Below are 20,711 nucleotides of genomic sequence, written 5' to 3'. Positions count from 1 at the left end.
GCAGGAATAGGCCCCAGCGTTTCCTGGGACCCACCCTGCCGAGGCCCCGCGCCTGGGAGGAGGGCCTGGAGGGGGCGGCGGGGAGGGAGTGTTGGGGGTAGCAGGGTGGGATTTGGCGTCCTTCCCCGGAATGAGCCGCGGCACAATCTGTCGCTGGGTTTGTTTGCCGAGCTGCCTCCGGAGCGCAGTGGGGCTGGCTCCCGGGGAGCGAAATATCACAAGATGCGGAGACAGACGCTGAGGGGCGGGTGGGCGGCGGGCTGACTCAGGTGTGCTGTCATCGGCTCCCTGGGCCCGCGCTCTTCTGAGAGGGGTGGGAGGACCCCTGGCCCCCAACACAGGCCAGCACGCGAAGCTGGGAGGGGAGCCTCCATCCCGGGGTGAGATGCAGTTGGAAAGGGGTGCTCCTGCCCATAATCCTTGGCTCCGTGCCTCTCCTTCAGGGCTTGGGAGACCCAGAGACACCTTCCACTTGGCCGCCCCTCAGAGGGTCGCAGACCCTCTGCTCACATCCCATTGTACAGCCGTGCAGTTTCTTATAATCTGCTGACTCACCACTTTCCCGCATTAGACTGCCAGCTTTTTGAGGGCAGGAAACTCCTCTCCTCCGTCTTTGTGTCCCCAGCAAATGCTCAATGAACCCTTTTGGATGGATGGATGGATGGATGGATGGATGGTGGGTGGCTGGGTGGGTGGATGGTTGCTTTACAGGAAGTACCACAATGCATTTGGCCTTCCCTGTAGAGCGTTCTGACCCTTTGTTCCTCTCCCTGTCCACATCTGCATCCCCCTGCCCCCCCACCCCCCGCTCCCACCCCCCCAATCCCACCTCCAGACGGTCAGGGAATTGGAAACCACTCTCCCTCCAGTCTGAAGACCAGCGTTCTCTAGATGACCCTAAGTAAGTTAATTCTTTTTCTGGTCCTTCAGTTTCCTCATCTGTACAGTGGGAACATACTCATAAGGCTTCAGTACATCTCCAACCACTCAAGATAGGAGAAAGTGCTTAGTAAAATGAAGTTCTGACCCGTGTCCGTGGTGATAACCAATTGTCCTTACTGTTTTGGTGGTCGTTCTTAAGATCTTTGTCCCAGTGGAATCAGGCACCACGTGTGAACATGAGTTTGGCTTCTACAGTTAGATGTTTTGACATCAGAGGGAGTAAGCTGATGGCAAGATACAAAGGATGGTTGTGTCATAGGGCATCTGGGTCCATCCCTGCCTGGCTGGACACTTACTTGGCCAGTCTCTGGGGGTACTGGGTCCTCTGGACTAGCCACAGAGCTGGCCTGCCCTCTGGTGGCTGTATGTGGATCTGCAGCCCCAAGGGAAACCCAAGGATCTTCAGGAATGGACTGATGGGATGGATGGATTTTCCCGGAGAAGGGGGAGGGTCCCTCGTGTGGAAACCTCCTTTGGAAAGGAGGTCAGGTACAGGAAACAAGACACTGGCACACATTAGGTGAGTCTCGACTTCCTCTGCGAGTGCCCACTTACTAACAGCACTCCTACTCTCACTGTGACCCCCAGGGCTCCTGTTTCCCCTGGGGGAACCCATCTTGTGAGTCCACAGAACGTCCCTGGCTCTTTCTGACACCTGATTTGGCAACTTCATTGTGTAGGACACTTGGCGGGCAGCGGCCAAAGTGGGGGTGGCTCTGGGGTCCAGGGCAGGTTCCTACTGCGGCTCTGCTGCTGACTTAGCTCCAGGACTCTGGGCAGGGTGTTTACCTGTTCTTAGCCCCAGTTTTCTCAGCCAGAAAATGGAAGGGGGGCAATACTAGTTCCCAGGGCACGGGGTTGTCTGAGGATTAAATGAGATAAAACATGAAAGAACCTAACAGAGTACCTGACCCTGTGCTCAACAAACTCTAATAAAATTACTATTAATTTTCTTTTTCAGCCTCACAACAACCGGCAGAAATAGATATTGCTGTCTAGTGGCAGAGGGTAGGGTGGGGACCCGAGGTCACAGCTGATTCTGGGAGTCGGTGTTGAGTTACCTGTTTTTTTTTTTTTTTTAAGTTTATTTATTTTTGAGAAGGGGGAAGGGGCAGAAAGAGGGAGACAGAGAAACCCAGGCAGGCTCCATGCCAGCTGCCATCAGCGCAGAGCCTAACACGGGGCTCAAACCCACAAACTGTGAGATCATGACCTGAGCCGAAATCAAGAGTCGGACACTTAACCAACTGAGCCACCCAGGTGCCACTGAGTTAGAACCTCCTACCCCGTGTGTGTGTCTGGCCTCCACATCTCTCCCTCCCTCTGGCACGGACCAGCACTGCCTGGTGTGATGAACACAATCAAGGCCCGAGCTCCAAGTCTGGTTCTAGCCTGGAGCCAGCCTCCAAATGGCTGTGTATCCTGGGACAGACCTCTCTCCTCTCTGGGCGTCAGGCTCCCCATCATTGAAAGGAGCGGTGTGGACACTGGAAGGGTCCCCAGAGCCATGCCTTTGTGACATCCTCATTTCTCCCTCCGGAATCAGAAGCTACTAGAAGGCAGCCTCCCAGATAGATCCTTTTCCATGCTGCCCTACCCTCCCTTCCCAGCTCTGGGGGTGTGATGAGGGACCCAAGGGCAGGTCAGAACTTCTAGGGACTCTCTAAGGCCCCTGAGCCTTTCAGTAACTGCGTGCTGGGGCGGGGGCAGGGCCTGCACTTTTCACCCAGAACCTTCTCCCCTCCCACCCAAAGTCCTACTCTGCCTGCCTAATGGGGACAGGGCTGCTTTCCAAAATCAGGAAAAAAACATAAACCGAAGTAGTTTAAAGGGCAAGGGTGTTACAACATGTTTTCTCCTTCCCTGTTTGGTTTCTAGGGTCTCTGTCCGTTTATATTATTTATAACAGTTACTGGCATTTATTAACCACTTCATGTCATGAACTATGTGCACTGGCTCATTTAACATTCAGAGCAGCTCTGTGGGGCAGGGTCTATTAACATCCCCTGTTTACTGGTAGAGATTCCTCAGAGAGGTAGTATTACTCTTAGATCCGTCTTGTCCAGGGGGCGCCTGGGTGGCTCAGTTGGTTAAGTGTCTGACTCTTGATCTCCGCTCAGGTCACGATGTCACGGTTTATCAGTTCAAGCCCCATGTGGGGCTCTGCACTGACAGCTGGAGCCTGCTTGAGATTCTGTTTCTCCTTCTTTTCTGCCCCTCCCCTGCGCATGCTTGTGCTTGCTCTCAAAGTAAATAAATAAACTTAAAAAAAACAAAAGATCCTTCTTGCCTTGGGTCCCATGCTTTAAAGGGTTTTGTTCGGGTCCTCCTCTAGCCAGCACCCCTTCATGGGGCGTGAAGTCCCTGCAACCAAGGGGATATGCCCTCTGGGAGCCTGTATTCCCCTTCTAGACCATACTGTGGGTATCCAGAATTCTGGAATCTTTTGCTCAAATGGCCCAAATGTACTTCCAGGGCTTATGGGAGTGTCTTTTCCCATTGGGCAGCTGTTTGTGGGGAGTAGCTGGAGCTTGGACATGTGGGTAGGATATTCCTACATAGGATGTATGTAAGGTCCTTGTTTGGGATGGAGCTATGTTTGGGAAGACAAGAGGAGGTGGCTGAGTTTGTGTGTAGAACGCCATGGAGTTAGATCATTCTATGTTTGAACCTAGTTTTCCAATGTCAGATTCCCTTGAAGAATGCAAAGGAACAAGGCTGGTGTGGGTAAGAGGCCAGGGGTACTTGTGGGCAGGGGTTGCCTGGCATGGACTGGTGGGGTGAGGAGAAACCTCCCAGCCTATGGTACCTACCTTCCATCTGCAGTGTTAAGCCTGCAAATGTTAGGGGCAGCCATGCTGAGATGTCATGTGACTTCATCAGAGCTGACATGACTAGGAATTTGTGGAACCAAGCTCTGAATCCAGGTCTGTGTGAATCTTTCCTTGTTTCATGAAGCTCCATGCCAGTCTTGACCAAAAGTCAGAATTTTGGCTGCCTGAAGGTCTGTTGGTTAGAAATTTGGGTCCTGTTGTGTCTGCTGGAGTTCCCTTCCTGCTGAAGAGAGCCTCCCTTTCTTACTAGAGTGTGAACTTGCCAAGCACAGGGTCCATGTTTTCTTTGACTTTATTCCATGCGCTGGGCACAGCCTTGGCACAGAGTAGGCACTCGGCAAACAGCGCTGACCTCCTGGACGCATGGTCTAGCAAATAATCATGGTGCAAGGTGCTGCTGGTTGCATTGACGTCCAGCAGAGGGGGCAAGTCTGGGATGGAAAGTGGGCTTTGGGAAGTATTGGGAAGGCCTGCCTGGGGGGCCGGGGGGGCTATTAGATGAGCTGCTTTAGATTCTGTTAGACCGGGAACCCACATTATGTGTTGAAAGACTCTGATGAGGCCCCCTTCCTGTTGCACCAATTCTCCAACCCCTCCGCTACCTCCAGGAGACCCCGGAGAAGGAAGGTGCTTATGGAACCCCTTTCCTGTGTGATTCCCTGTGGGCTTTTTCTCATTTCTGTAGTGAATGGACAGGACAGGATAATTCCTTTCCCCTTAAATTCTGTGGGCTGAAGCCACTGAATTTGTGAGAGAGTGCATATGTGTGAAGGGCATTGTGGGAGACAGGGCAGAGAGCCACAAGCTCTCGGATGGGGGACATGGACCCGCCTACCCATTCCCACCACCCCTGCGCAGTTCACGCTCCTGCTATGGCGTCAAGCACAGTAGCCACTGGCAGATTTCTCTGTCTCTCAACCCACTTACCTCAGTTAATCTCAAGGTTAATCCCCCAAAATGTAGTTGTAATCTGATGACCTCCTGCTCAGAAGCCTCCCATGGCCAAATCTGGCCAGCAAATGATTAATATCTATGAACTCTAAAGCGCTCAAAATTAATAAGGAAAACCTTAAGACTTCAACAGACAAACAGGTGAAGGAGATGGGCAACGATTTCACCCAAGAGGATAAGCAGAGAGTAAACAAATACTTGGAAAATAGTTCAACCTGTTTGTGATCAAAGAGATGGAAATGAAGGCAGTCTCAGGATAGCGTTTCCTACTTATTAAATTAGCAGAATTCATAAACACCATCACCCAGCGCTGGCAACGTTGGATGAAGTCTGTGTTCCTACATCTCTGGAAGCAGCATGCAAAACTCTGCAAAACAATCTAGTAAAATGTAACAGGAGCCTCAAAAACATTATTACCTTTTGACCCATTAATCTCACTTCAGGGAATTGATCTTAAGAACATTATTCAGTAGATGAAAAAAGGTCATGGAATGCCACTGGCATTATCCTTCTACATTTTTCCAGGCAGCGAGATGGTTAAGAAAACCAAGGCTCATCCAGTCAATGCAATATTAGGCAGCCACAAACAGATAATTATAAAGAATATGCAGAAGCATGGAAAATGTTTATAACATCATGTTTGTTGAGAAAAGGCAGGATATGAAATTTGCATGAACACTGTGATTGCAGTTATGAACAGTAAGTATTCACGTTGACAAAGTCTGGAAGACAATGTGCAAAATTGAAAATTACTTAAGGTTGGGAGAATGAGTGCTTTTCCTTTTTGTTTAAGAATCTTCTTTGTCGGGGCACCTGGGTGGACTAGTGGGTTAAGTATCTGATTCTTGGTTTAGATTCAGGTCGTGATCTCAGCGGTTCCTGGGTTCAAGCTCTGAGTCGGGCTCTGAGCTGATGGTGTGGAGCCTGCTTGGGATTCTCTCTCTCTGCCCCTCCCCCTCTCCCCAGCCTCAACACACTCTCTCTCAAAAGTGAATAAATAAACACTAAAAAAAGAATCTTCTATGTTAATGTTGCAGTATTATTTTCAGGGGGGCCTGAGTGGCTCAGTCGGTTGAGGGTCTGACTTGGGCTCAGGTCATGATCTCACAGTTTGTGAGTTTGAGCCCCACGTCTAGCTTTTCACTGACAGCCGAGCCTGGAGCTTCAGAGTCTCTGTCTCCCTCTCTCTCTCTGCCCCACCCCCACTCATGCTCTCTCTTTCTCAAAAATAAATGTGAAAAATAGAAATATTATTTTCACAACAGAATGCTATACGAACAAAACCACAATTATTGGTAATAAAATCAAAACTCTTTAGCCTAGACTCACTCTAATAATTATAGTGATCGTGTTTGTTAGGGGCTTACTCCATTCCAGACAGGGAGGTGAGTCACGTATGTGATTTCATTCAATCTGCATGACAACCCTGTGAACAAAAACTAATATTATGCCCATTCTACAGATCAGGAATCTGAGATCCACGTGCCCACAGGGTAAATTGCAGAGCTGGGCTTGATCTTCATGCTGTCTGCTTCCAGAACTTGCACTAAATTCCATCGCTGGCTTTGTGCATCAGTGTTTAAAGAACTTCAGTCATTAATGTATTGCCATCATGCTTTGGGGGATAACTGTGGCTCACACATCATGTACTATGATTTACTGAATCTTTAAATTTAAATCAACTCACTTTTTAAACATTCAAACGCCTACTCTAGCATTATCCTAAGTAAGAGCCCCTTGGAATCATCTGTTAAATGTGTTGGTTATATTTTTCAGTGTACAATAAAAAATTTTAAAGAAATTAATAGTATATAAAAATCACTAAAGATCATCTTGTACACACAACCCCCTTTAGGAAAAACTGAACTATCTTATGACACAGTCTAACTTGACTTCCCGTTCCATTTTACTTCCTCCACACCATCTGCCCTATCGGCTACCATCATTCCCACGGCCTGAACCGGTCCCAGCCAGATCACCTCTCTGGAGTCCACCAGCCCCTCCCAGCCTGGGGCCCTGAGAGCCACCCTGTGCCCCCTCCCTGCTCCTGTGCTCAGTGCTTCCCCAGGGCTTGCTTGAGCCAAATCCAGATCAAAGCCATTAACGGACAAAGAGGACACTCAGATTCAGAAGGCTGCCGACTACAAAAATTAATTCTCAGATATTAAGCTCCCACTGTGTGCCAGGCACTATACTAGAAGCTTTATGTATACATAATCTCTGTTGGCTCTTTTTTTCCCCATCTTGGGGTCAAAGTATATCCATTAGCGAATTCTTTTTTTTTTTTTTTTTAATATATTTTTGAAGTCTTTATTTTTGAGGGAGAGAGAGAGAGAGAAAAAAAAAACCCACAAATGGGGGAGGGACAGAGAGGGGAACAGAGGATCCAAAGCAGGCTCTGCGCTGACAGTAGAGAGCCCGATGTGGGGCTCGAACTCACGAACCATGAGATCATGACCTGAGCTGAAATGCTCAACTGACTGAGCCCGGGAGGCGCCCCAAACAGTTCTTTTTCTTTCATTGTGGTAAGGGCATTTCACATGAGATTTACCTTCTTAACGGATTTTTAAGGGTGCAGCGAAGTATTATTATCTCTAGGCACTGTGTTGTACAGATCTCCAGAACTAATTTACCTTGCATAACTACCACTTTATTACTGGCTCTTTATAATGACCCTGTGAAATGCATACGATTTTGAATTTCTACTTTACATGTTGGGAAGCTGTGGTCCACAGGTTAAGACGTTTACTTGAGGCACATAGCAGGTAAGTAACAGGGCCCAGACTCAAGTCTTGTACTGTTTGACCCCAAAGTCCTTCCTCTTACCATTCTGGTCCTTGGTCTTATTAATGACGAGGGTAATGTGACAGGCCAACGCTCCCTCCTCCATGCCCTGCATAGTGGGCCCATGAATTTCTTGTCTTTCCACGGTAGGGGCAAGAGGTATTCATTCGTTATGGGAGGGAGTATTATTTGACCACTTTGCAAGACAGTTTGACAGCAGCTATTATGTTGAAAACGAATATCCTTTTTGACCCCAAAATTGACTCTTTAGGACATTATCCTTCGGTAATTCTTAAAATGAACACAAAGGCATTTGTAGATTGATAGTCAATGCTGCCTTGTTTGTGGTAGCATCTGATGTAACACACATAACCTAAATTCATCAAAAGGGATTGGCTACATACATTTTAGTACATCCATATACAGTCATCAAAAAGCATGAAGGGCCCCCTGGCCAGCTCAGTTGGTAGAGCATGGGACTCTTGATCTCAGGGTTGAGAGTTCAAGCCCTACTTTGGGCATGGAGCCTACTTTAAAAAAAAAAAAAAAAGAAAAAGGAAAAGAAAAGAAGAAACGAATGAAGGAAGTTTCTATGTTCTTATAAGGAACAAAAGCAGAGATTCGAAGTTGCAGCAAGGTGCAGAACAGTGCGGTGGTGTATTATCACCTGTTTCAAACCCTGCGGGATGAGATATATGTAATCACACACACACATACTGATGCATGCACCGGCTATCTCTGGAAGGACATAAACAAAACAAGTAACAGAAGCTGCCCAGAATTTTGTCTTGGAAGGAGTCTGCTTGAGAGTCCTTGAGAGGGAAGTGCTGGGTTTGCAGCGGTGTCTGTCCAGCCAGGAGCCCGTGCTCGCCTCTCAGGGTCATTGGAGGGGTCTGTGGATGTGAGTAATAGACGTGTCCCCCTGCTATGTGCCCACCACAGCCACCCTGCCCTGGATCATGGCAGACTTACTTTTTACTACGTAACCTTTTGTGCTGTTTGTTTCTGAAAACCCGGGGCATATATTATCTCTTTAATAATTTAAAATTCAAAATTAAAAAAAGAGGAATTTCTTGCCTGAGGCAAGACCCACCTAAGGAATGAGAGATAGCCAGGCTGCAAGTGGAGGGGACCAGCATTGGTGGGTCCAGGCGGGAGACCCCGAGACGGCTGGACCCCTGGCCTCTTCCACAGCACGTGCAGGACCTCGGGAGCCTCTGTCCTCTACCTTCTGTGACCGGCAGCTGGTCATGGCTTCAGAGGCAGCTTTTTGGTCAAGGTATAGTTCAGTAGCTTCACCGAACTCAAGTTTCTTCACTTCTGTAGGACTATCTCCTTGCTTCTAAGATGGGGATAATACGTGTTTCACAGGGTGGTGGTGAGAATCAAGGAGCCAATGCTGGGTGGTACACAGAGAGAGGACTGGACAGTGTGGAGACCCCTCCATGACCTTGGCAAATTGGGAAAAGCTTCCTGGTGAGGGATCAAGGCAGCACACGTGGAAGTGGAAGGAAGGGCCCGTATTTGTTCAGTTTTTGGAAAACTCAACCCAAATTTGCTAGCACATAACTCCTTATCCATATCCAGGAGAAAGCAGGCCTCCGCCAGTCATGGGCTAAAAGTCTTTCCCTTCTCCCTGGGGTATCTTAGGTCAATCCCCTCTAATCATCATCCGGAGGGTAATATACACTGATTGACTGAAATCAGGATCCCCAATCAGTCTCCTGGGTGAGGAACGTGATACCACCTTAACGACCTTGGACTCATCAGGGCAGCCCAGCAGGTGAGCTGAGTCACGTGACTGCTGAGCAGTGGGCGGAGGAAAGAGATGTTTGGGGGAGGGGCCAACCATAATGACCATGCCGGTCCCCTAGGTCCAGGTAACACAGTGACTTGGCTGGACATTAAACATAGCTACACAGAGACCGTCCATCCAGTCACACGTCTATTCTTCTGTTCAGTAACTTCTCAAATGACTACTGGGTGCCAAGTACGGGGCCTCAGGCTGGAGATGTGACGGTGACCAGCGGCCCTCTGCCAAGTCCTTGCTTCCTTCAAGGTTTCGCCTGTGCCCCCCTTTCCAATGAGCTCTCCCCACCTAGTCTGGCACCTCATGCTTCCACCCACACCCCCACATCTGCTCTACTTTTCCTCTTTCCCAAAGCACTCATAACCTGCCAACGTGCTATGTAAGTTATCTATTTATTACGTTTCTATAATAAATAGATATTTATTATATTTTTATATTATTTATTATAATAAATAGACAGCTTATTGGCTGTCTCTTTTTACTAGAACGTAAGCTCCACCAGAGCAGGGTGGTTGACTTTGTACCCACTTGACTTTGTACCCACGATACCTCTGTAGCCCCTGGCCCCCAGCAATCGCTCAATGAATAGTTGTTGAATGACAGAAACTGGCCACCCCCGTTGTGTGCTGGTGAGTGTTTATGCACCTGAAGGGCAGGGGGAGGACTCAGGAATCAGGTCACCCCAAACCCAAATGCGTAATTACCAGCAAAGATCGATTCTACGAAAGAGTACTGGCCACAGTGCGTCCGCCCTGGGGCTCCGTGACCGTGCTCTTCAGGAAGTTGTATTTGAGCAAAGCTCTGAAGGATGAGTAGGAGTTGGTTGGGGACGAGGCAGTAAAGGATAAAGCAGGGGGCTTCCTGCGGGAGCCAGGTGGCACAGAGGGCTCCGTGAGGCAGAGCCAGGCCCGGGAGCTGTGTGGCCTGTTCAAAGTTTCAGATCACTTTAGTAAATGGAGAGTGGCGGGTCCTCCCTGTGAGGGACAGACAGCCATGAGGTGTCGGAGCCCAGGCAGCCTGCCTGAGGGGTGACATGCAGTTCTCTCCCTGACTGGGCCACCTTTTGGCCCTCCACACACCCCAGCATCTCAGCACCAAAGCCATCCCCAGCCAGAGGCCCTCACTCAGTGCCAGCGTTCTTGGGCCTGCTGCCCACCATGTTGATGATGGAGGGCACGGGGGTGGGGGACGGTGCCATGCAGATTCAGAGCAAGGGCTTCCAGATCTGCTGTTCTGGGAGAAAGCTCCGTGCAATTTCCGTCCTCTTTTCTGGTTGAGGAGGGGGCTCAGAGGAGAAGGCGCTCATTCATAGTCACGCAGGGAGAGTGTGTCACAGCTGGAGGGAGGCTTGTGGACCAGGGATGGCCAACACAGGCTTGGGCAGAGATCACAGTGACCTTTGACACCCAGGCCTCAATCCTGTAGACTTGTTGGGGGCCAACGCCTCCCAGATGTCCCGCTGAGTGGTTGTCCTGTCTCATGCCGGTTGTTGCTTGCTCTCCGGCCTCCTGCTGATGCTCATGGCCCCTTCCCAGGGGGGCAGATCTCCTGTCAGAGCTGAGAGGGGAACAGCTCTCTTCGCAATGATACTGAAGCTCTTTAGTGGAAGTCCTCAGGCAGTTTTGTTCTTGCCATTTTCCTGGAATCTCCTCTCTTGAGGAATCCGGACAAATGACTCAGGACTAGGTCCCCAAATAGTCCAGACTATGCGTCTTTCTCCAAGCCAGTTAAGCCAGTGCTCCCAGGACTGGTCTCAGGCACCCCCAGTCTTGCCTCAGGGTCAGGTTCCAGCTTCCCTGGGCACTTTCTGCAGGCGTGAGGCAGCCTCAGTCCCAGGGCTCATTTTTGATTGGTGTAACTCCAGCTCTGGGCCCTTCTGGTCCCCAAGCCAGGGAACTATAGGTGCATAGGTGATTATATGCATCACCCCTGAGCCCTGAGCTATCCAGACCCTCCACACACGGAATCCATCAGCATGACCAGGTATAAACCAAGCCATGCACAGAGCTCAGCAGGTATCAGTTCGTTCCTGCTGCCCTTTCTGGATCAATCTGCCAGCCCTACTTCTTGGAGCCTGATTGGTCAGTGTTCCTCCAATCCCATGACTTGCTTTGGACCTCTTTGTTTCCAGAGTCTACTTGGGGCCTCTCCTTTGCATTGTTAATATGGCTGGGGAGGTGGTGGGGGGAGGGGGGGAAGGTGGGGGGTGGGTGGGTTAGGAGGTGGGGGGACTGGGCCCATCAGCAAGTGGCAGGGTGAGGCAGGCCAGCTTCAAGTAGCTCAAGTCACAGTGTAGCAGGCTGCTCTCTGGCTGCCCTGGCTGCCTGGCTTTGGTAGATGGAAGGGAGGTTCAGCAGCTGACTTGTCACCTGGTGGCAGGGTGACAGCACACAGAAGGGACACTCAGCCTGTATCTGCTCTTCCAGAAGCCTCAGGCCTCTGACTGCCTAGTGGAATCTGGGCATCTCTGTGCTACTGCTGCCTCTCTCACTTGCTCGGGTGCTGGGCTGGAGCCTATTCACTTGATTTGTCAATGGCACCTCTTTGGTGTCACTTCCCCTGAGCCCAGATACCTATCCGCTTGGCACTGATGAGCAGCCTCTGGGAGGTATCGGCTTCTCACTGGGGACCCTGAAACCAAACCCTTCCCAGAAGACTCTGCATCCTTTCCAGCTGGAGGGCGGGGGCCAGGGGAGAGGCCGTGGTGGTACGCAGGTGTTCAGGGAGGGCTTGAGGAATTTGGCTTTGTTTGGCCAATTGTGGGGAACTGTGTGAATACTTGGGACTGTTCTGTCTCTTGCCTTTCCTCCATCAGGATGCAGCATCGCACAGCCCACGTGCACCAGTGAAGGATGGAAACGGAGGCTCGGAGGGGACACAGGCACTTGAACGCACATCGGCGTCACCTGCTCCACAGGTACGGCTGGGTTTCAAACAGGAGGAAAGGGAATTAGCCTCATTTTGAGCTGTGCGGAAGCTCAGGCCATCATGTCCGGGACTCTCATGACCTTCAACAGCTTCCCCAGGGAGGGTGCCTCCCTGTCATGGAGCGGGGACCTCCGGTCCCTAAATGATTCAGCCTCTGAAGATAGAGGCAGCTGTCCTGGGCCCGATCCTGCCAGGAGAGGGCGGCTGAGCGGTGTTCAGGATATGGGAAAGTGTTGTGAAAACACGGTAGCTTCCATTCCTAGAAGTCCCCAAAGGAATGGTCCGTGAAACCTACCTGGCATCTTAAAACCAAGAGCAATTCGACTTTCAGAGAGTGTTAGCACACCTTCCTGATGTCCTTTCTAGGAAGGAGCTTTGTTTGATTAAGTCCCACACCTTGGGCGGAGGGGTGGGGGTGGGGGGATGCTTTTTGAACAGGAATTGCTTTTCCAAATCCCAGAGAAGTAGGATTAAAATCGGATGTTCTCTCTCCTCGAAAAGGCTGGTTTTCAGATGAATTCAAAGATGACTGTCTATACAGAGTGGGGAGCAAACTGAAGAAATGAGGCACACACAGGGCCGTTTTCCCCTACGGTGGTCCCTCAAGGGCATCAGAGCTGGTAGGTATCTCTGGGGGCGGGGCCAGGAATCTGCATTCCAATTGAAACGAAGGCACAGCATACATTCAGTAAAGGGCACACGCCTTAAGTGTATAACCCAGTGGATTTTGACATGTGGCTAGAACTGTATAGCTGCTACCGAGATCAAGACAGAGAACACTCCCAGGGGCCCCCAAGATTCCATCAAGTGGCGAAGTGATTAACCCACCTGTCCCCGGCAGTGATCAGCCACTGTGATTTTTGTCACTGCTAGTTGGTTTTGCCTGTCCTTGAACTTAACGCAAAAAGAATTGTACATCATACATGCTTTTGTGTCTGGCTTCTTCTGCTCAACATCATGGCAGCAAAATTAATCTATGTTGTGTGTACCAATAGTTTTGTTCCTTTTATTGCAAAGCGGTATTCCATTGTGTGAGTATAGGACAATTTGTTTAGCCGTATTCCTATCGATGGGCATTTGAGCTGTTTCCAGCTTCTGGCTATTATGAATAAAGCTGCTATGAACATTCTTGCACATGTCTTTTGGTGAACATATGCACTTGTTTCTCTTGGGTAAATATCTAGAGTGGAATTGCCTGATCGTAGGGTAGGTGTGGTGGCTAACACAGGATTCTCTTCCTTATGTTTCTGGTTGGGGTGGGGCCACGAGGGGGGGATTCTTGAGGGGATTTGGAAAGTGGAAGGGAATCAGCAGTCCTTCTGTAGCTCACACATGTTGTGGCTGCTCCGCTGACACCCCTTGCTGACAGGAACAAGCAGCTGGTTCCTCCTCCTGAGTCACGTGTGTCTGTGTTTAGCTGGTGGCGAAACACTGGCTTCTGCAAAATACCCACATCGTCGGTGACAGACACAGCCAAAACTGACACGGGGTTTCTGGGATTCAGAAATTCATCCTTTGGTGGGGGGGGGGGGAGGGGGTGGTTCCGGTTAGAGCTTATGGGGTCCAGCCTGTTCCTTGATCTCCCCCAGATCCGCGTTCTGTTCCTGGCTGTCTGACCTGTGGCATCGAAGCTCCAACTTGAGAAGCAAAGACCAGAGTTTCCCAAGAGTGCTTAACCAGCTCCCACAGTGAGTAGGGCTGAATTCCCAAGCACCTCACCAAGAGTGGTTCTCTCCCCTGGTTGACCCTGGCTGACACCAGCCAGGTGTTTTCTCGCTCCATTTGAAACTGCCAAATACCTTTCTCAAGTGACGGTGCCTACCTAACTCCCTCTGGTTGTCCTGAGTCCTCGCCAGACCTCGATGGTTTCATCCTTTTAAAGGTTACCCTTTCTGGTGGGTGGTGAATGTGCATTTTTATTTTTATTTATTTATTAAAAAAATTTTTTTTGATGTTTATTTATTTTTGAAAGAGAGACAGAGTGAGAGGCAGAGGGGCAGAGAGAGAAGGAGTCAACAGAATCCAAAGCAGGCTCCAGGCTCCGAGCTGTCAGCACAGAGCCCAACACGGGGCTTGAACTCACGGAGTATAAGATCATGACCTGAGCTGAAGTTGGACGCCTAACCGACTGAGCCACCCAGGCGCGCCTGAATCTGCATTTTTAAACAAGCTCCTCTTGGGATTCCCATGAAGGGTGAAGGCTAAGAAACTGGGTTTGGGAGAAACCCTTGGCACCTGAAGGAAGCCAGTTTGCTTTTGAATGATCGCTTCGCCACTTACAGGCTGCATGATCTTAGTTGACTTTTTATCTCTCTGGGCTTCAGTTTTTCCATCTATAAAATGAATTATTAATCATCACTAACAAGTATTGAGTGCTTACCAGATGCCAGACACTGTTCTAAGCACTTTAAGTGTACTAACTCGTTGCACTCTCCCGACAAATGATGAGGAGGGTGCTATTATTATCTGCAACAGAGAGATAGGGAAACCGACTCTCCGGGATTCAGACCTAGGCAGTCTGGCTTCCATGTTTTTTTTTTTGCCATCTGCCATCCCTCTGTTGCAAAGCAGCACAGAGATGAAATGGCCACGTGGAAGTCAAGGCTCTGCAAAGGGCAGCACAGTATTGATTCTTCTTCTTCACTGGGTCTCAATGGTAGATTCCCTCTCAGTTCTATCAGGTATGCAGAAATAATCTAAACAAACAAGCTAACAAAAAGGCTAGGCACAGTCATGATACAGGCAGCCAGAAAGGCAGGATCTTCCTGGGATCCAGAACAATCCAGCACTATCCAGAGAAGAGGACACCCATAGGGATCCCTGCCTTGGATTCGGACTCCTTGGCAGGTAGGAGGCTTTATAGGGGTGTGTCAGGCTTTACCTAAGTGTCAGTCCGTCAACTCCCTTCACTCTGACTTTGTACTGAACAAAGAACCTTCTGGTATTGATTTCCTTTCCCAAAAGTCTATCCTTCCTGAAAGAGATTGTGCTGACCAGTCAACCTCAGGATTCCCGTCTGCCGGCTGGTTTCATTTCTCAGTATAAATTAATAAACTGCCTTCCAGGTTTATCAATCAGTCTCGTATGAGTTTGTTTAGTGTAGGTCGTTTCCCCCACACCTCATCACAACGGCCAAACTCCCAGGGAGAGTCTGGGAGGCAAATACTACAAAGTAGTATAAGGGAGATGTCCAAATAATGGTATGAAAAGATATGCTGCGAGACCCAAGAGGATGGAGAGAGGACTTTTGTGTAGAGGAAGGGGGCATCAAAGAAGGCTTCCTGGAGGAGGAGGACATTGGCACAGGATGAGGGACACTATAGCATAAAAATGTAGTTAGAAACACAGGCCCTGGAGACCGCCGACCTGAGTTGAATGTCTGTCTCTCCCACTTATTGGCCGTGCAATGTGGCCAAGTTACTTTATCTCCCTTAGGCCTCAGATTCCTTATTTCGAAAGGGGGCAAAATGAGAGCAGCTACCTTCTGGGGTGGCTTTAAGGATGAAATAATTATATATATAACATATATAGCTCTGAACACAATGCCTGGCCCTCAAGCAACACTTGGTAAAAGGCTGTCATTGCTGTTGCCTGTATTACTACCCCAAATGATGTTTTCATTGAGGAGAATTCTAGGACAAGGGTCCCCGTTGGGGCCTGTTGTATCCCCAGAGGTGCTTTGGTCTCGGAGGGAGCGGAGTCTGTGTTTGCTTTAAGATTCAGAGGGCTCTTTGCCGTGTAAGGCTCCTTCCTTGAGAGTGGTCACGGCCCATCCTGTGGTTTCGCAGCCCACGAAGGGAGCTGCCTGTACAATCTATAAGAACCCATCAGCCTCAAGAACATCCGTGGTTTCTGAGTCACTGTCAGGCCATTTCAGCTTCCAAGCAGAGACTCCCAGGGCATGCGCACCCTCTAGGCCTTTGCTGCCCTCCTCTGTGTGGGGAGGGGGAGGGCGGCGTCAGGAGGCAGCCTGTTCTGTCTACAGATCCTGAGGGGTCTTTTCTAGTCTCCTCTCGGGTTTGATTCTAGCCAGTGTAGGGAGGAAGGGTGAGTCCATCATACATGTGCTCTCCTGCCAAGTGGAGATCCCACTTATCTCCAATTCCCTTCCCCTCGCTTCTCCCAGTGAATTTCTGATATCCCTGCACCCTACCCCCGTAGCACCAAGGAAACGGTTCCAGATTCTCTCTGCTTCTCTTTGCCTTTCCCCACAACAAAAGTATAGAGCGTTCCATTGGCCCCAGCTCTTTCTTGTTCCTTCTTTCATGGGGGAGCTGGACATCCGGAAAATCCTGTTGCTTTCGTGAGCGTGCCTGTGGTGGTGTTTGGGTGAGTAGGGCTGGGAGACACAGGCCCATGGCAGAGTGGAAAGCGATGCTTCTCTCTTGTTTCAATCAACGATGCCTTCTGAACGAGGTTCCCACCCCCATTCCTATGACTAACAGTTGATACTCAATGCAGCCCAATTCCAGAGCTCATGCTCTGTCTAGAGCTTGGGGGAGCCCCCTCAGGGAGGCTGGGTGGGATACTGGTTAAGAGCACGGGGCTCTGATTTCTATCCCAGCCCTGCCACTTACTCCCGATGTGAAGTTGGGGGAATCTCTTAATCCCTCAGGGCCTCAGTTGGCCCAGATAATGGATGCTAATCACAACGCCTGCTCTCATAGGGTTGTTAGGAGATTCAATGAGAGAATAAGTACGAGGCACTTAGAATAGTGCCTCATAGGTAGTCAGTGCTCAGTGAACATTGGGTACTATTGATATTTACTCTTCTCGGGGTGGGGGGCAGCCCTTGGTATCAACAGCATCCCCCAGCCCAGTCCTCAGCCTCGGAGATGCAGAGGTTGTCAGTGCACCCACGGCACCCTGTTTCTACCAAAGTCTATACCAAGGTCGAGTTTCCAATATACGATTGCTTCATGAGCGTGGAATTAGAGCTGAGTGGAGCATCCGGAGGCTTTCAGGGCTGAGTGCAGTGGGGCCCGGGGCTCCCGTTTCTATCACAGGGACTGGCTCAGAAGCTCCCTGTTCTCTGCATGGTGGAAGGGAGGCTGATCTGGTGGCAATGGCTTCTGACTCCAGCATCCACCAGGGATGAGGGGCTGACCTGACAGGCTGGGGCAGCCCCCTCTCCCGGGTGCCTCTTGGGTGGATTTAGGATTCACCCTCGGTTACAGAAAGGTCTTCCCAGAGCAAGGAGGACTCGTCTTCATTCAGGGCTTCATCCAAGAGGCTCCCCACCCTTGTCGGAGCTGTTCTGAAGGCAGTGGGAGCTACCCTGCAGGGTCACCAGTAAGACTCCTTCCCCTCCCTGTTTACTTTGATTCACTGAATAGACTTCCTTCCTGCAGCTCAGAGTGTAATCAACCAAGCCCCTGCTTGGACAAGCCCGGCCAAGTGGGGCAGGACACCCGGCTGACACTGATGTGCATTCATCTGGACGCTGCCTAGAGATCGGTTCTCTGGGGTCGGGCTTCTGGGACAAATGGCCAAACTCACCCATTATACAGTATTTTGGGGTTTTTTTTTTCTTCCTTATTTATTTCTCTTTTAGGTTAGGAGCACTTTGCAATCCTCCTCAAAATGATTTCATGATTTCCTCTTTGCTCTTCAGTAATTAAATCATTTTTGGTGACAACAATAGCGGCTATTCATCACGTTTTATTTGTTTATTTTAAGTGATCTCTACACCCAACGTGGGGCTCGAACTCATGACCTTGAAATCAAGCGTCGAGTGCTCGTCCAACCGAGCCAGCCAGGTGCCCCTAGTTGCTATTTGCTAGCTAGTGTACGAGTTGGGTGATGTCCTTACGTTATCTTGAATCCGTCCAACAGCCTGCTTCCAATTTCATACACGAGGAAACTGAACTCAGAGGAATCAGTAAGATCACTAAGTGGCCCAATTATCAGCGTGGGAATTTGGTTTTGTTTTGGTATTGCCTCAAGATGATTCGCATCTTCTCCTCAGTTGAAATGAAAGAGAAAATGTTTGCTTATCTTTTGACTTCCAAAATAAGCTCATTCAAGACCCCCAGCCGGGAAAACCAAACATTTTGATTTACTGGAGACCGGATCCTGAAAGGACAAAGAAGTTTGTGTTTTGTTTTGTTTGATCGTTTGGCCGATCAGAAAGCAAAGCCCTTTATACGAATGGCTCACGAATGGCTCACGGTGTCTCCACATATCAAAACTTAGGAGGGGACGAGGGGCAGGAAAGAGTGGGTTTACCTTGCCCGGAAAGTGACGACAGGGTGTGGATGGCGGGTCCTGGCTGAGGTTATCTGGAGGAGGTTTGAGGAAAGAGCTCAGTGCTGGGGTGGAGGTAGGGTAAGGGGTGGGGCGGGGGAGTTTGGGGGGCGAGGGGTGGGGGGCCTGCACTGGAAGGTGGCCCTGCTGAAGACCGGCCACTTGCTTGTGCCCAAGGATGGCTTGGTGCAGCTCATCCGAACTGCCTTGTTTGCCAAACCATTCTTCCCCGATCTAAATACACACACCCCCTTGTGACAAAAACATCCGCAGGGTGGACCCTGGATATCCAGACATGATCATGGGAGGGAAAAGCCCCCCAGCACCGGTACTTGTATGGGAGGCAAGAGATCCAGTTCAGTGCTTTCCTCTTCCCTCCGATGCAAGTAATGTCCCATGGCTGGTGTCCCAGGGCCTGGACTGGCCCTCACCAGTCGGCTGACTGGAACTCTAGCCTCTGAGCGGTTTTGAGCAGTTAAGTAGTGTCACCAACTGGGGACCGTGGAAATCAACTGCTGCAGCGGAACGGTGTGGGTCTGGAAGGAGGTAACGTCCGGGTGAGAGATGATGAGTGTCTGAGCAGGACAGCGGTCAAGGATGGATAGGAGGTGTATTAAGGGGTAGGATCAATAGGACGTGACTGACATGGGCCCAAGTCCAAATGCCTTCACTTAGCTGGCCGCTCCGGCTTTGAGCCACTACCATGGCCAGTCTCTGCTCTAGCTCGTTCCTGAATGTTCTCCCTCTGTCAAGGCTCCACGCCTTTGGATGTGCTGGGCTGGCTTCTGCCTGGGTTTCATGGTCTGACTCCCTAACTAAAGAATGAGTTCCTTGAGGGAAGGCGCTGAATCTCTTCTCTCTGAATCCCAGCCCAGCCACGAAGCCTAGTGCACCCTGTCTATTGGTTGAGGGAATCAATCAATAAAAAGAGACGCAGGGTGAAGGGGAAGGAAGGAAGTAAAGAGCAAAGGAATGAAGACGTCGGGCGCCCCGTCAGACCTTGTTATAATCAGTCCTCTCTCTGATGTTACACATCAATCCTCATCGGAGCGAGGCAGCAAGTGATGGGAATGGCGTCTGCCTCAGCTAGCTGCTGGAACTCGAACCAGATAAAATGGGAACGCTTCAGAGAACATTCTAATATTCTGTCCCAACAATTTCAGCAAGTCTGTCGCATGACTAGAGGCAGTGCCTCCTGCGGACATTGAGACAGTGTAGGGTGGGGACACGGGGAGCCCCTCCCCCCGCCCCGAGATAACACGATAAGGAGGACGAAGCCCCAGTGACCTGTGCCAAGTCCCGAGCTCCAGTCCTGGATGCATAGACAGCCCATGAGCTGGGCCTTTCGGACCTGCTCCTGCAGATTTACATTTTAAAATCTCTCTCTTTGCTTTGACTTTTTTCTGTTCCTCCCTTGCTATTCCCACACTCACTGATCCCCCCAGGTCCTCAGGAGACCAAAATGTAAGCCAGAGCAGGAGAGAGGGCTTGAATTAATTTCAGTGTCTTTGTGTCTTGCAGTAAGATAGAAAAATCTGACATCTTAAGGCCTGTTTGTCCCCAGGTGGCTAGATTTCCTTATGGTTGTTTCCATCAATGAATTTTTTAAGACAAGATTTGTTTTCTCTAATGTCCGAATATCCGATGTTAAGACTGGGAGGGTTAAGAGCACAGGTTTGGGGGTCGGGCAGACACTGAGACTTTGTAGGGTGACCCGACCTTGGTCAAATTCCTTCGAAGTCCCCCTCAAAGCTGCTTCTCTGGCCGTTTACGGATCTGGAAACTGGAGAACCCAGTATCATCTGCAGTCTGGTGATGGCCTACCATACCTGCAAGGGTTTCATAAACTTATCTCATATTCCTTTGGTGACAAATATTGTAATTAAGGTAGTGTGGTCCTCACCTTCCAGGTAGGGCAGCCAAGAGCTTCCCCGGCTCTGTGGTGAGTACCTGGGTATAGGACCTGGGGTGAGTGCCCCTGACCCATGCAGGCAGTCACTTTGGTGGGCACACTTTCCTTATTCTTTGTGCTTTGGTGGAGATCTGGAAAACACTCTCTGGTCCCAGCCATCCACTCTTCTAATCTCTTATTTCTGTCTCATCAAAAAGAAGTGTGGGCTTGGAATAGCTCGAGTCCCTGGCCTCAGGGGGAATCCAGAAGGCTGGGCGTGGGGGTCTGCAGACTGCATGGAATACGCAAGATGCTCTCCCGGCAA

The sequence above is a fragment of the Neofelis nebulosa genome, chromosome 10 (genome assembly GCF_028018385.1).
Source record: "Neofelis nebulosa isolate mNeoNeb1 chromosome 10, mNeoNeb1.pri, whole genome shotgun sequence".
NCBI lineage: Eukaryota > Metazoa > Chordata > Mammalia > Carnivora > Felidae > Neofelis > Neofelis nebulosa.
This window is presented reverse-complemented; position numbering follows the sequence as displayed.